Below are 12,358 nucleotides of genomic sequence, written 5' to 3' on the forward strand. Positions count from 1 at the left end.
CTGCCATTCAGCGAAACACCCCCGCATTGTCCCAAAGCTCTCCATCACTCCCATCCGGCAGCGTGCTTTTTCCATCCTGCTAAGCCCCCGCAGGGTACCCAGGACCACTCCAGGCCTCTCCCTCACCCTGCACTCAGCTCACTCCTACCCTAACCAACCCCTGGACCCATCTGGACCCTGGGTGTCCCCCTCCTCGCAGGCTCCATCCCTGCTCCCGGCTCCTCACGCCCTGCCTGGCTGTCTCTTCCAAAGAGCATCCCCCATCACCGCGCCGGCGGAGAGGGCTCAGGCACCGGCTCCAGGTATCAATAACCACCCACAGAAAGAGATGACACATCTATGGGAATAGAGGAATGCACGGCGAGCCCTAACCCCACTCCTGATGTTCCCACACTGGCCTGTCCCTGCAGCAAGAAATGGCAATTACCCTGACTTGACAATTATCCTGAATTTTCTGGCTCACGAGCAGAAAATCAGCCATCACCGAGAGCATGACCCGTCCTGGGAGGAGAGCTGCTGCGTCTGGGCAGGGGCTCCCACCGAGCGGGACCTGCAGGCTGCCGGCGAGCGAGGGCCGCGTCCGTGCAAGGGAGGCAGTCAAGAAAACGGAGGGGTTTCGCCCTTTCTTGGGAGGGAAGTGCAAGGGCCCTGCGTGGGTGCGGGCGCTAGGGAGCTCCTCTCTCAGTGCATTTTCGCCAGGCGGCCAGGCTTCCTTGACCCTAGCACGGGCACCGGGAGGCATTAGGGGACCCGCTATAACCCCAACGATATCCTAACAAGCACCTCCGCGCCTGCGGGCGGCCTGGATCGCAGGAGGGGAAACTGGGAACGCCCCCCACCCCCCCATGCTGAGCCTTTATCAGCACTTAATTAAAACTTGACAAGAAGATTAACACACAGAGGGCAGTTTTAATTAACTTAATATTGCATTCAATTTTCCAATTCGTCGCAGCGTACCAGACACCTGCAGATCTTAATACAAAACCAAACAAAAAAGGGGAGCACGGGAAGGGGGAGAGAGCGAGGGAGATGCCTCGCTGGCGGCAGAGCTGGTCTCAAACTTTCTGCTGCCGCTCTGCCTGCACGCACCCACCTCCGTTCACCCCGGGCTGCCTGTAAGTGTTTTCAGATGCTAATAACCACTATTCCCTACTGGGCGCATTTGAGCCAACCTAGGGATGTTTGCTTTCCAAAATGCATTTATTTGTTTGATTTTAATTTATTTATTTTAAGCTACGTTCCTGGGGATTCATGAAACAAAGCGAGCTCTCCTCTTTACCCCGCTGCCCAGGCCATCACGCGGCTGTTGGAAAAGGCCAAGGAGAAGGTCCCGGATGGCTGGGGCTTAGCGCAGGAAACACACTCTGTCCATCCACCTCATGCTGCCGCTCAGGGATGGAGAAAGGGAAAGCATCGAGCAGAAACATCGTGGCCCCACTCCTCCCGGCTATACTCCAGCAAACAGCCTGGAGCGGGCTGCTTCTCCCCAGGAGGAGCGGCACACTGGGGAGGAAAGAGGGGTGAGCCCAGCACCGACACGAAACAGCTGAAGGGAAGGCAAAGAGAAAAGAAGGCATGGAAATACTGCACTTCTCTCATTGCTCCCACTGCTTTCAGAACAGTTAACTGTCTTGTAATGATGGCTCCCAAATTAGGGAGGTGCAGGAGCTGCCAGGCAGCCACGGGCAGTCCCCTCAGCTGCCTCACCTTTGGGCGATGCGGCCAAGGGCTCCAGCTAAAGACACCTCTGAGTGCCGCAGCTCCGGGTTCCTGAGTGCATGCACCCGCCGGGAGCAACGCGGGAACCTCTGGGTCACCGGAGACCCTGGGGCTGCTGCTAAATGGAGCTGCTGGAGAGGCTCGGGGACACCAGGCCCACATGCACGCAAACTCAGAGCAAAACCGAGATGGATTAATTGCACAAATTACCATGCTGAACCTTCAACTAGTTCTCTGTCAGAAATAGTTTGCCATACACCAAAAAAAAAAGTGTTATTGTTAACTTTCTCCTTCCATTGTTTTTTCTGTGTCACCTCATGCCTCTCCCCCCACCGATTTCCTGACAACCTTGGGAGGAACAATGCACCGAGAGTATTTTTTCCTCTATAGATTTACAGCCCGTGCACCAAGGAGGGCCGAGGAATGCGGGTGCCCAGCTCCAGCTCCAGCTCCAGCTCCAGCTCTGGGCACAGCTCTGAACCCTCCACAGTGCGAAAGGTCCAGCCAGCCTGGACAGGTCTGCCCATTTCAGGGGGAAGAGCAAGGCTTTTTAGTTTTTCTTCCATTGCTTTGGAGCGTATTCATTATTAGATTAGGGCAAGGTAATTCACCTTCAACAGGAATAATCTCTCAGCCACATCGTACAGCTCTGCAGCTGATGAAGGAACACATGCAGCACCCCAAAGGCAGATGTCTGCTGGACAGGTTCTTTTGTGGTTCCTGTACCTTTATTTTTTGTCTGCCATTATATTTCTTGATGCTCTGAATTTAGTTAGATGTAATTTAATAAAGTGTTGTAGTCTGATTTTCCAGGGACAGTTTTGTTTGGGTTTGATTGGGGAAGGAAGAGGAGATGTCCTCCTAGCACCCTTATAAAACAAGATTTTCCTGCTCTTTTTCTGAATCAAATCAAACCCAAAGTCATGAGACACACAGAAAACAGCGGAGAAAGTTGATACCACCAAATATCCCCATCTGTCTGAAGCTGCAGAAGGAAGAAAGGAAGCGGCGATGCCTCCTGCAGCAAGCCCACAAGGTCTGCGGGGCTCCCAGCAGGGAAGACACCCGACAGCGTCTGTCTGGGGGAGGCACGGGGCCTTACAAACAGACCCCGCGCTTCCCAGCAGAGCCTCTGCTTGCAGGGGTCTCTAATGCAAGCTCAGACAGACCATAAACGCAAGCAAGGTGCTCACGGCCTGACTCTCACGCATACTGCCTGCACAAGGATAACGGCAGTCAAGTCCGTGTGACCTGGCAAACGCTTAGGAATAACAAATACTTGGGCAGAAACCAGTCACGGGTGTGCGAGTGCTTTGCAAACAAGAACTATGCTACTAGCAAACTGAGTTTGCAGCACACTATTCAGCTAGGTCTATCCCCAAAATCACATCTCCTGGCTTTGGCAAAGGTGGGTGGTTGTCTCCTTGTGCTTCTCCTCCACAGCAGAAGCTCAAATGGCCAGAATGCTGCCAAGGTCTGCCCGCCCCACCAGAGGACTCAACGTGGGCGCTTCCCGGTATCTCCTCGGCAAAGTCTTCACCGCCACATACCAGAGAGCTAGCTGAAATCTGAGCAATAGGAAGAGAGGGGGCATTAATTTCTAACGAACCCTTGAGTCCTTGTATAAACATACTTTCAGTTGTTCAAGACAACAGTGCCAACCTGGTCCCAGGAAAGCGCAGAGCCCGCTGCCGTTCCTCAGACCGACAGCCAAATTCGGGGCTTGCCCTTGCCAACAGCGTTGCCTTTAAAAGGGAACGAGTATTTGCGTGTGGCCAGGGAGTCCCCCAGATTGGGTCCAGCTTTTATCAGCAAACCCTCACCCTGGTTCCCAGGCAGCAGCACGGGGGCCTGAGGTTACAAAAACCCGCTGTCTGGTTTCTTCCCGGATTGCGTGGGTGCTTCGGTGTTCAACCGGTGCTGCAGCCAGGCTCTAATTCCCCTCCACCATCTTCCACGTGAGCGGCTCCTCCCAACAAGCTGCCGCGCTGGCAGCGACGGTGCACAGCCCCACGACACCTGTGCCACCATGCGCTTGTCACAGAAACAACCCCTTACCGAGCAACCCAAATTACAGCACCCCAGCACCTAAATATAACCCCAGCCGCAAGCGTCCGTCGCTGCAGCAGCCTCTCCTCTTCCAGCCTGCCCTGGAGGAGAGGCAGCGAGTGCGGAGAAGGGGCTGGGTGATGGAGAACGGGGACGGATGGAGGTCCTCATGTGGCAGCTGATGCCTCCGTCCCCTCTGGAGCAGGGACCGAGGGAGCCGCAGCACCGGTCCCAGCGCTGCCTTGCCAGCAGGTTTCCTTCCCAGCCGGCAGCGAGGGGAAGTCAGGCAGCCCCAGCCACCCTCCCCTTGACCTGCCTGCTGGGATTTCTGTCAGAGGAGCAAAAATCACCATCTGATGGTGGGTTTCGGGACACAAACAGCTCCTTTTCACATATCCTCCACTTGAACGCCTACTGGCATGAGGCTGTGACTGACACCACCCCTTATCACCCCTACCCCATGCCCCACATCCTTTCATTTTCCAGGAAGGTATCTTTGGGAACCTCCCATCCCCGGCCCATTCCCACAAGGAACAGAAGGACGGGCCCTGACAGAGGACCAGGAGGCCATGAGAGATGGACAAGCATTTAAAATGCTTAATGGACAGAAACAGGCCATCCTGAGTGGGGGTCTCAACCTCTCGTAATATTTCAGAGGGAAAAAAAGAGACAGACCCTCCTCCCCCACCTTGTACCAATATGATGTAGGGTTTAAAGGAGGCTCCCCATAGCGAGGAGCTTCAAAGCCTCGCCAGCCCCTCCCACCGAGTGTCCTCCTGGTTCAGTTCCACCCTCCACATTTAAGTGCCTTTCATCCTTCCTCTTCTTCGTCCTCATCGTTATTAGGTTCCCTTCCCCCACTCCCGCCCACTCCCACCCTTGCTGGAGACTGCCTTTGGTCAGGAGCCCAATGGGAACCAGCTGTCAGGCGTAGCTGGGATATCCTGGAGAAAACAGCTTGAAAATGCCTCCCCCCTGCTTCCCCCTCCATGGCAAAGAAAAAAAATCCCGCTGCAAAATGGCCCTGCAGATGGAAAAGGCATCCTGCAGGCCATCCTCCTCCTGACCTGCGTGGGTCCGCTCGCTGGCTCGGTACCAGGAGGTCCCGGGCCCCGACTCCCTTTGGAACCACGAACCCATCCTGTTTGTCCTCCTCCTGCCAGCGGGACCCTCCTGACCCACACAGCAAGAGCCCAGGGCCCTTGTGCCGGAGCATTTTGTACTAATCCTCCTTTGTCGACTTCTTTAGCGCACCTCACTCCAGCATTGTTCTTCAAAGATGTTCCTGCCCTTCCCAGCCTGGGGGTTGTTGTTGTTTAAACAGCAGCAGCAGCCACACAAGCTGCTAGCTGTCCTGCCGTTACAGGGTGGTCTGTAATTGCTTCCTGTCCTCTCCAGCAACTGGCTTCATTTGTTTGAATTTCTGCCTAATCTCAGAACTGGGGGAGTTGGGAATGAGAGATGCTTAGTCCGTGCTCATGGGTGTTTCCCTGCGCTGGACCAAGCTTAGCCAGTTTTGGAGATCCAGCTTGGTAAAGTCACAGTCCCTCAACCAGAAAAAAGCTTGAGCTTAAAATAACCCAGCCAAGCCAAAACCCGGTCTCAGCGAAGCCGGAGTCCTCGGTTTAGAGCTGCTGTGAGACCAAGGCTTTCTGTGGTCCTTGGATGCGGCAACTGGAGCCCAGGTGTGTGCCGGCAGGAGCAGAAATGGAAAAAGAAATGGGGGGATGGGGAGAAATGAAATGTTATTTCTCAGACTTCAGAGCTTCGCTGTTCTTGGTCGTATTATGGTATGGGCTGTGCTTGGGGTGGATTTTATCCAACCCAGTTTGCATACATCCCGCTGATTTCCCAGCGTGCTGATTTTGTGTCTCTGCGCTGGCCTCTGAGCTCCCATTATACTGAAGCAGGAAAAGGGTATGCTGGGGGCCAGCCACGAGCAGAGCCGGGCTGCTCAACAGGCTTCATACCGAACACTGAGAGTTTCTTTTTTCCCCTCTCTCCAAAAAAACAAACTTTGGCTTTTTGTTGAAATGGGAAGTGCTGTGGATAATGTCCACTTTCAACAGCATTTTCCACATTGATAAACTAGAACTTTTAAAGAAAAATGCCCCAGACAGTGTTTCCAGAAATAAGAAACATCTTCCAGCATAAACCCTTACGGTCTGTCTGGAGCAGGAAACTAAATGGGCTTTGTTCTTGGGGTCTGGTGCGTGACTGAGGCAAAAGGACAGAGACGAGAGGAATAAGGGGTGCGGTGCAGCCCCGACCGCCTGCCTTCCGACCCACCCGCCGGCAGGACGTCCCCGGGCTGTGCCACCTCTGCCTCTGCTATGAGGTTTGTGTCGGCTGGCGCTCCGTGTCTCACTGTAGAAGTATGGGAGAGGTATCCTCCTATTTAGTGGCCATGGGTTACAGATTTTTCCCTTCAGAGAGATTAGAAGGAAATGAAGGCAAAGTGCGTATTTCAGATCTGGGGTACTCAGATCCAGAGCCAGCCAGTCCCTAGAAATTATAAACCCAGTGAGAAAATGCAACGGATACTGATTGTATCTCCTTGGGATGGTGCTTCCAGCTAGGATCTGGGTGCACCTGGCAATCTTCAGACAGGTCGGAGCTGGACTAGAAGAGGATGCTGCAAGTGGGAGGAGCGGTGACCTGGTGGTCGGGAGTCCCAGGCTGGAGCTGCGGTGAGGGACGGCCGTGCACAGGGAGGATTTTACTGGGGGGTGAGATAAAGGGGCTGCGGGCTGGACTGGGACATGTGTGCGGTGGGGGAGGCGGGAGAAGAGGAGGGGCTGGCTGTGCAGAGCGGGACGAAGGCCAGTGCCGTGTCTGGGAGCGGGTACGTGCGAGTCCCCTGCCCGTGCTCAGGCTGCCCGTGCTCAGGCCGCCCGTGCTCAGGCTGCCCGTGCTCACGCCGTGTGGCAGGTCCTGGAGGATGGCCGAGAGCCTTTCGGCAAACCTGCCCGCGCAGAGGGATTATCAGCGAGGCCAACACTGGCAGGAAGGAATGGAAATTTTGGTTCCTTTTAATACCCCTCTTCATTAAACGTCCGCTGAAGTAGTGAGATGACAGCACTGCACAGAATGGGCTGGGCTGGCTCCTTTTTATGCTGCCTGCAGGGGGTCACCAGTCTGTACTGTGGGACTCCGGGGACAGAAAGCCTGGAGTTAAAGCAGTCACAAAAACAAAGACAGAACAAGCCCATTCCCGCCCCTCACCCCTCTAAATATTTTCCTGAATGGCTTTGCAAGCTGTTCCTGGTCCAGATGCATCTCACACACACATTTCACATCTACCCGCTGCCTGTTCATAGTGTGCATTACATCGCATGGCGCATATTGAAAATATATCGGCCTACCGTCTAATTTAAACTGCACGAATATTACGTGTTAGGTAATATTTTATATGTGGCTGCATATATTTTAAATTAATGTATGGACAATACAATATATGATTGCTTTTTAATGCCCCTTGTTGCACATAGCCCCCGTGGCAGATGCTGCTCAAAATACTTCTAACAAATCCCGCAGGTGCTGGCTGCCGCGGTGCGATGCAGACTGCCTTTCCCGTGCCGGAGTGAGGAGGAATTTGCTGGGCCAGCCTGGCTGGGCCTCGCCTGTGGGAGAGGATCAGGCCTTGGAGGCACCGTTCTTACGCCTTCTGGAGCAGGACAACGTGCAATGCTCGCTCTCTAGTGCAGTGTCTCTAACACAGCCCGAGTCCCTTCTCTGCGTCCAGTTTTGAGATCACGCTCCAACAGCTCCAAAGCCCTGCAGGCTCTTTTCCTCATCTTGCCTTCCTCGTGCCTCCAGTGGCTTAGGCACCCTCCTCCAGAGCTCCAGGTTTGTCAGTTGATGAGATGCACTGACTAGCAAGGATGATACAGGCTTTACAGAGGGTCTTCCAAATGAGGCAGAACTTAGGAACAAAGCAGTAGTATCTGCTTGGGTGTCCTCACCATAAGAGCTTAGGTTTGGGCTCGTGCACTTAGGTGGCCCCAGCTCCCCTTCTGCTCAGTCTTCTGGTTTTGGCACAAAGTATCACCAATATCCATCCCCTTCCCTCCCTCAAATCCATTCCCTCTCTCCTTGCTTGATTACATGCAGTTCTTAATCGAGCTCTGGTCTCTTTTCCTGGCACTCCGTTCCTTCACTCGCACAGACTGTCAAGAGCTACCTGTTCTCAAAGAGACAAGCTCCGTGCTGTGATGTGAAAAGCAGGGAGGAGCTCAGGTTGGAAAAGAGATCTCCAGCGGTGGAGTGCAGCTGGACCCCAGGAGACAACAGGAATTGACCATGAAAGCTTCTGTTGTCCTTGTACTGACCACCCAGGCGTGACCTTAGCATTAGTATCTGTGAAGACAGACAGCGAGGTCTGAGACAGAGACATCCATTTTCCAGGTGGAGCCCCGCGCTCAGTGCCAGACCCTTCACTCACAGAGACGCCCCTCATCCGCTGTGGCACCCTGGCCATGACGAGAACAAGCCCTGAACAATGAGCCTCAGGGACAAAGGAAGGGGAAGCTGTAGCCCTGGCTTTAGAGAACAGGAAAGAGCGTTCCCAGCTAACAGACAAGAACCATGTTGCTTTTCTTTTAGACATGGCTGTTTGGCTGCCAGTAACAGATCTGCTAACTAGCGGCTGGTTTTAAAGCGTTATCCCAAAGGGCTGCAGCCTTGCCAAGGCTTTGACGTTGGTGGTCAAGATACTAAAATGGACTTTCTGAATCAACAGAGACATGATCTGATTGGTATCAGAAAGAGATGGGGGAGAGAAAAACATACATGGTTCTGATTACCTGGCTTCAAAATCATGGTAATAAACCCAAATTTGGGAAGCAATTAGAAAGGAAGAAGAAGAGCAAGAAGAAAAAGGGGAATGAGAGTCGCCTGGCGGTCTCAAGGCAGCCTTTCAAGGATCAGTATTTGGATAAAAGCCAACATATCAGCTCTAATCTTTGGCTTTTTGTTGGACTTAACAAGGACTTTAAAATGAATCCAGTCGCAACTGACGGGCCCCATATGGATCCTGGTTTGAAACCTCCTTCTCAGTGCCGAATCAAATAGTCGGGGACTATAGAAAGCCGGTGAGGAGACTTTGAAAGGGAAAAACAAAGGCAGAAGCACACACATACACTCACACGCACGCACGTGTGCACACTCGTACACACAGGCAGTGCATGAAGACATCAGGCTCCCTATCAGTGCAGAGTTACCGCAGACAAGTGGCTTTGTGGCTCCACAGAGGGGCTGTCTGTGACCATGACAATACCACGATGATGTTTCCCTTGATGCCACTCAACTGAGTCGTTTCCCAGACTCTCTGTGAGTTCAATCACATATGCATCTGTAGATTGCCTTCATTTACTGCTTTTTATTTCAAACTTCGATAAAAAAGTATGGATATTTTTCTTCACCTATCAAAAAAAAATTAAAAAACATTCTTCCCTCGTCTTTCTCTGAAGCTGGCGCATCTCTCATCTCCCTAAGCTACATCACAATGCGAGAACAAAGGCATCTGACCTGTATCCATGGCAACCCTCAAATTCTACACCTTTGCCTTTTGTACAAAGTACCCCCTCCCTTCATCTATACACACACATGCATATGTACACACTCACTGTATCTGTCTACATACACGTACATATATACATACATATGTGTGTATACATAACATATGCATATATATTTAAAAGACATTGTTCCTGATTCTTACAAGAGCTTCTGCATTTCCCTCATATGCCAGCTGAACTCGTATTTATTCCATGGTGGGGTTTGCCTCTCAGGTGACAGCAGGGTTAACTTAAAATCCACGGATGGCCACAAGGTAGCACTTGGTTCAAGGAAGAAAAGCAAGTGTTGAGAGTGGAGAGAAGCAGGAGTGTAATAATGGATTATTGGATAACACTTGGCATGCCAGGGCTAGAACAGCTGGCCTCTGCCGACGTTTCAAAGGGCATTCACCTATTCAATCCTTCAGTCAACTCGAGGGGAAAGGCATCACATCCCTGCAATGAAAGAAGTAACAACAACAAAAAAATCCATTTGATTGTTCAAAAGGGATGTGCCGAGTGGAAGCACTGCTGGGTTACATTTTTAGCACCCCGGTCTCACTGTCATCAGACCTGGACCTACTCCTGACCGCCCGCAGCCAACTCCCCTGTTTGCAGAGGGCTTGCCCTCAGCCAGCTACAAGACCCTTCTCTGAAGCATGGCCTCTGCCTTTGCGCTCTGTTTGCTTTGGAAGGATTTCAGTGCTTTGCAGCAGCAGCCAGCCACCAACGGGTGTGGAGGATGGCACGCAAGAGCTTGGAGAACGGCACCCAGCAGAGCCGAGGCAGGGCTGGCAGCCAGGAGCCACGGCACGTGAGAGAAGGTCCCTGCAGAAGGCAGCAGCCCTCGGGTCTCACTGAGTTTCAAGCTCAGCAGGATCCTGGAGCCACAGCCACGCACACAGACCAGTTTCACTGATAAGCTGATGGGCAGCATCTTGCCTTCTTCAAAGGCTGGTTCTCAAGAGCTTGTTAATTTGGGAAAGGCTGGCACCACCCAGATGTCACACCCAAAAGGCTGTCAGTCCCCGAGCTCTTGGAAGATACTAAAAATTTGCACAATTACAATCGTTGGTTTTGTAGTGACTCTGCAGAAGCAATGAGCTTCGTTCTGGGAGGGAACATTTAGAGCTGCCACAACTGCATCACATAGCCCCCTCGCAGTCCCCAACAATGCCTTCCGCCCCGAGGGCGAAAGGGCTGGGTACTTTAACCCACTTCTCCCCAGATGCACCACCACCATTGCACCCCCGGGGAAAGGGAAGGTCTTCTGAAAAAGAGCTCAGCTCTGCTAAAGGCACTGCCCAGAAGACTCCCTGTGCTCATGTTGTGTCACAGTAACAGTCCTGGGGCACAGAGGGCACGGTCAACCCTTTCTCCTCCCTCCCTTTTAAATGCTTCCAGTTGTCAGTTTAGCAATATAAAAACAGCTGAATTGTGGTTATAGACAATGAATGATGCAACAGAATACCTCATGCAGACATAGAAGATTTGCTGCTCATTTCTCTTCAGCAGGAGGGCCGTATGCATGGGACCGGGTCCAAACTTATTGACGTCAACAGAAAGACTCCCATTGACTTCAATGGGCTTTCATTGGGACCATTATTCCCCGTGAGAAGCCACTTACTGGGAAACCAAGGGAGGATCTAAATTTGTGTGTAACAAACATAATGTAGCCTTGGTCCTCCGCAGTACCGAGGCATGGCCCATGGAGACTGCATTTCCCAGCATGCTATACTTCATCTTTAGCCATCAACAGTAATTTGACATGCTGAAGTTCATCCACAAAGAGGGCTGATGTTGCTGCTCTTTCATCTAACCAGACGCAAAAATGTCTGAAATACGTAGCAGCACAGTCATGCTTTGCTTCATCACTCGGCCAAGTTTTCACAGGAATGGCCAAACGCTCATGCCAAACCCTTCAATTACACTGAAGGTGAAAGTGATGGCTGAAACGGCTGGGAAGCAGGACTCTGGTTTCTGTGCCCTCTTGGGCTCTCAAACCTCCCTAGAAAGCTTCTCCCCCCAGCCAAGTGCCTTCCAGAAACGAAGCAGCTCTGCCTGAGTTCGGACTGAAATGGTGCCTGCATCCCCCAAGTAAGACTCCCCTCTCTTTTTAACTTATTCATTCGCCTAGGAATTGTCGAGGACTGTCTTACGCCCCAGGCTCTCCTTCTGAGCTACCAGCCCCCAGGGTGCTGGCTCTAGGCACCACTGAACTTTGCTTCAAGAATTTGTGTATCTAAAGATGCTTGAGGTATTTGGGCCTGTAGTTCAAATTCCTTGGCCCCCTGAAATAAAGCCTACAAGCTGTTTGACACATGGGGATGAAAGGGGAAGCAGAGAAGAGAACGCTAAATAAAAGGACCAGCGTACACCAGTTCCTCTCCTCAGCTGGGAAGATTTGGACACGCAAGCAGAAAAGAGAAGCTGTCTTCTCCCTGCCCTCTGCTCCATGACCCAGACTCCCCCACCCCGCCAGCCTCCTCCTCCGTAGGGAGGAGGTCCGGAGCGAGAAGCATTCCAAACACCCCGCTGGTACCGTGTTTATACAGCGTGTCCTCCTCGCCTAGCTGCTCAGAAACAGCCCCAGAACAAAAAAAGGAAAGGGAAAAACAGAGAGAGGGAAGAAATGAACAGCTTGGGCTTTTTGGCCAGAAAACAACATTTTTTGTTTGTTTTTCTAGCAAAAAAGAAACCCTGCCAGAGATTCCCGAGTTTTCAGATTTGAAGGTGTATCTTGAACTAGAGACAGGGAACTGGATATTTGGTTTATTCCCTTTTCCTACATTAAATAAGAACCATCAAGGACTGATGTTTTTGGCGGGAATAATCCTTTCTTTATCACTCCTCTGGGTGAGGAAAGGAGTAGGGTCCATACGCTTCAGTTTTAGTTCCAAAATCAAGGAGAAAACAATAGAGATGTTAATTTATGGACCTTGCAGTTCTGGTGCAAGGACTGAGCTCTGGCTGCTCTTGGCTGTTGTTTCCATTTGAAATCACGGTCCCCGGAGAATGCTGCAAGAAGCTGC

This window comes from Calonectris borealis, chromosome 13 (assembly GCF_964195595.1).
Source record: "Calonectris borealis chromosome 13, bCalBor7.hap1.2, whole genome shotgun sequence".
Taxonomy (NCBI): domain Eukaryota; kingdom Metazoa; phylum Chordata; class Aves; order Procellariiformes; family Procellariidae; genus Calonectris; species Calonectris borealis.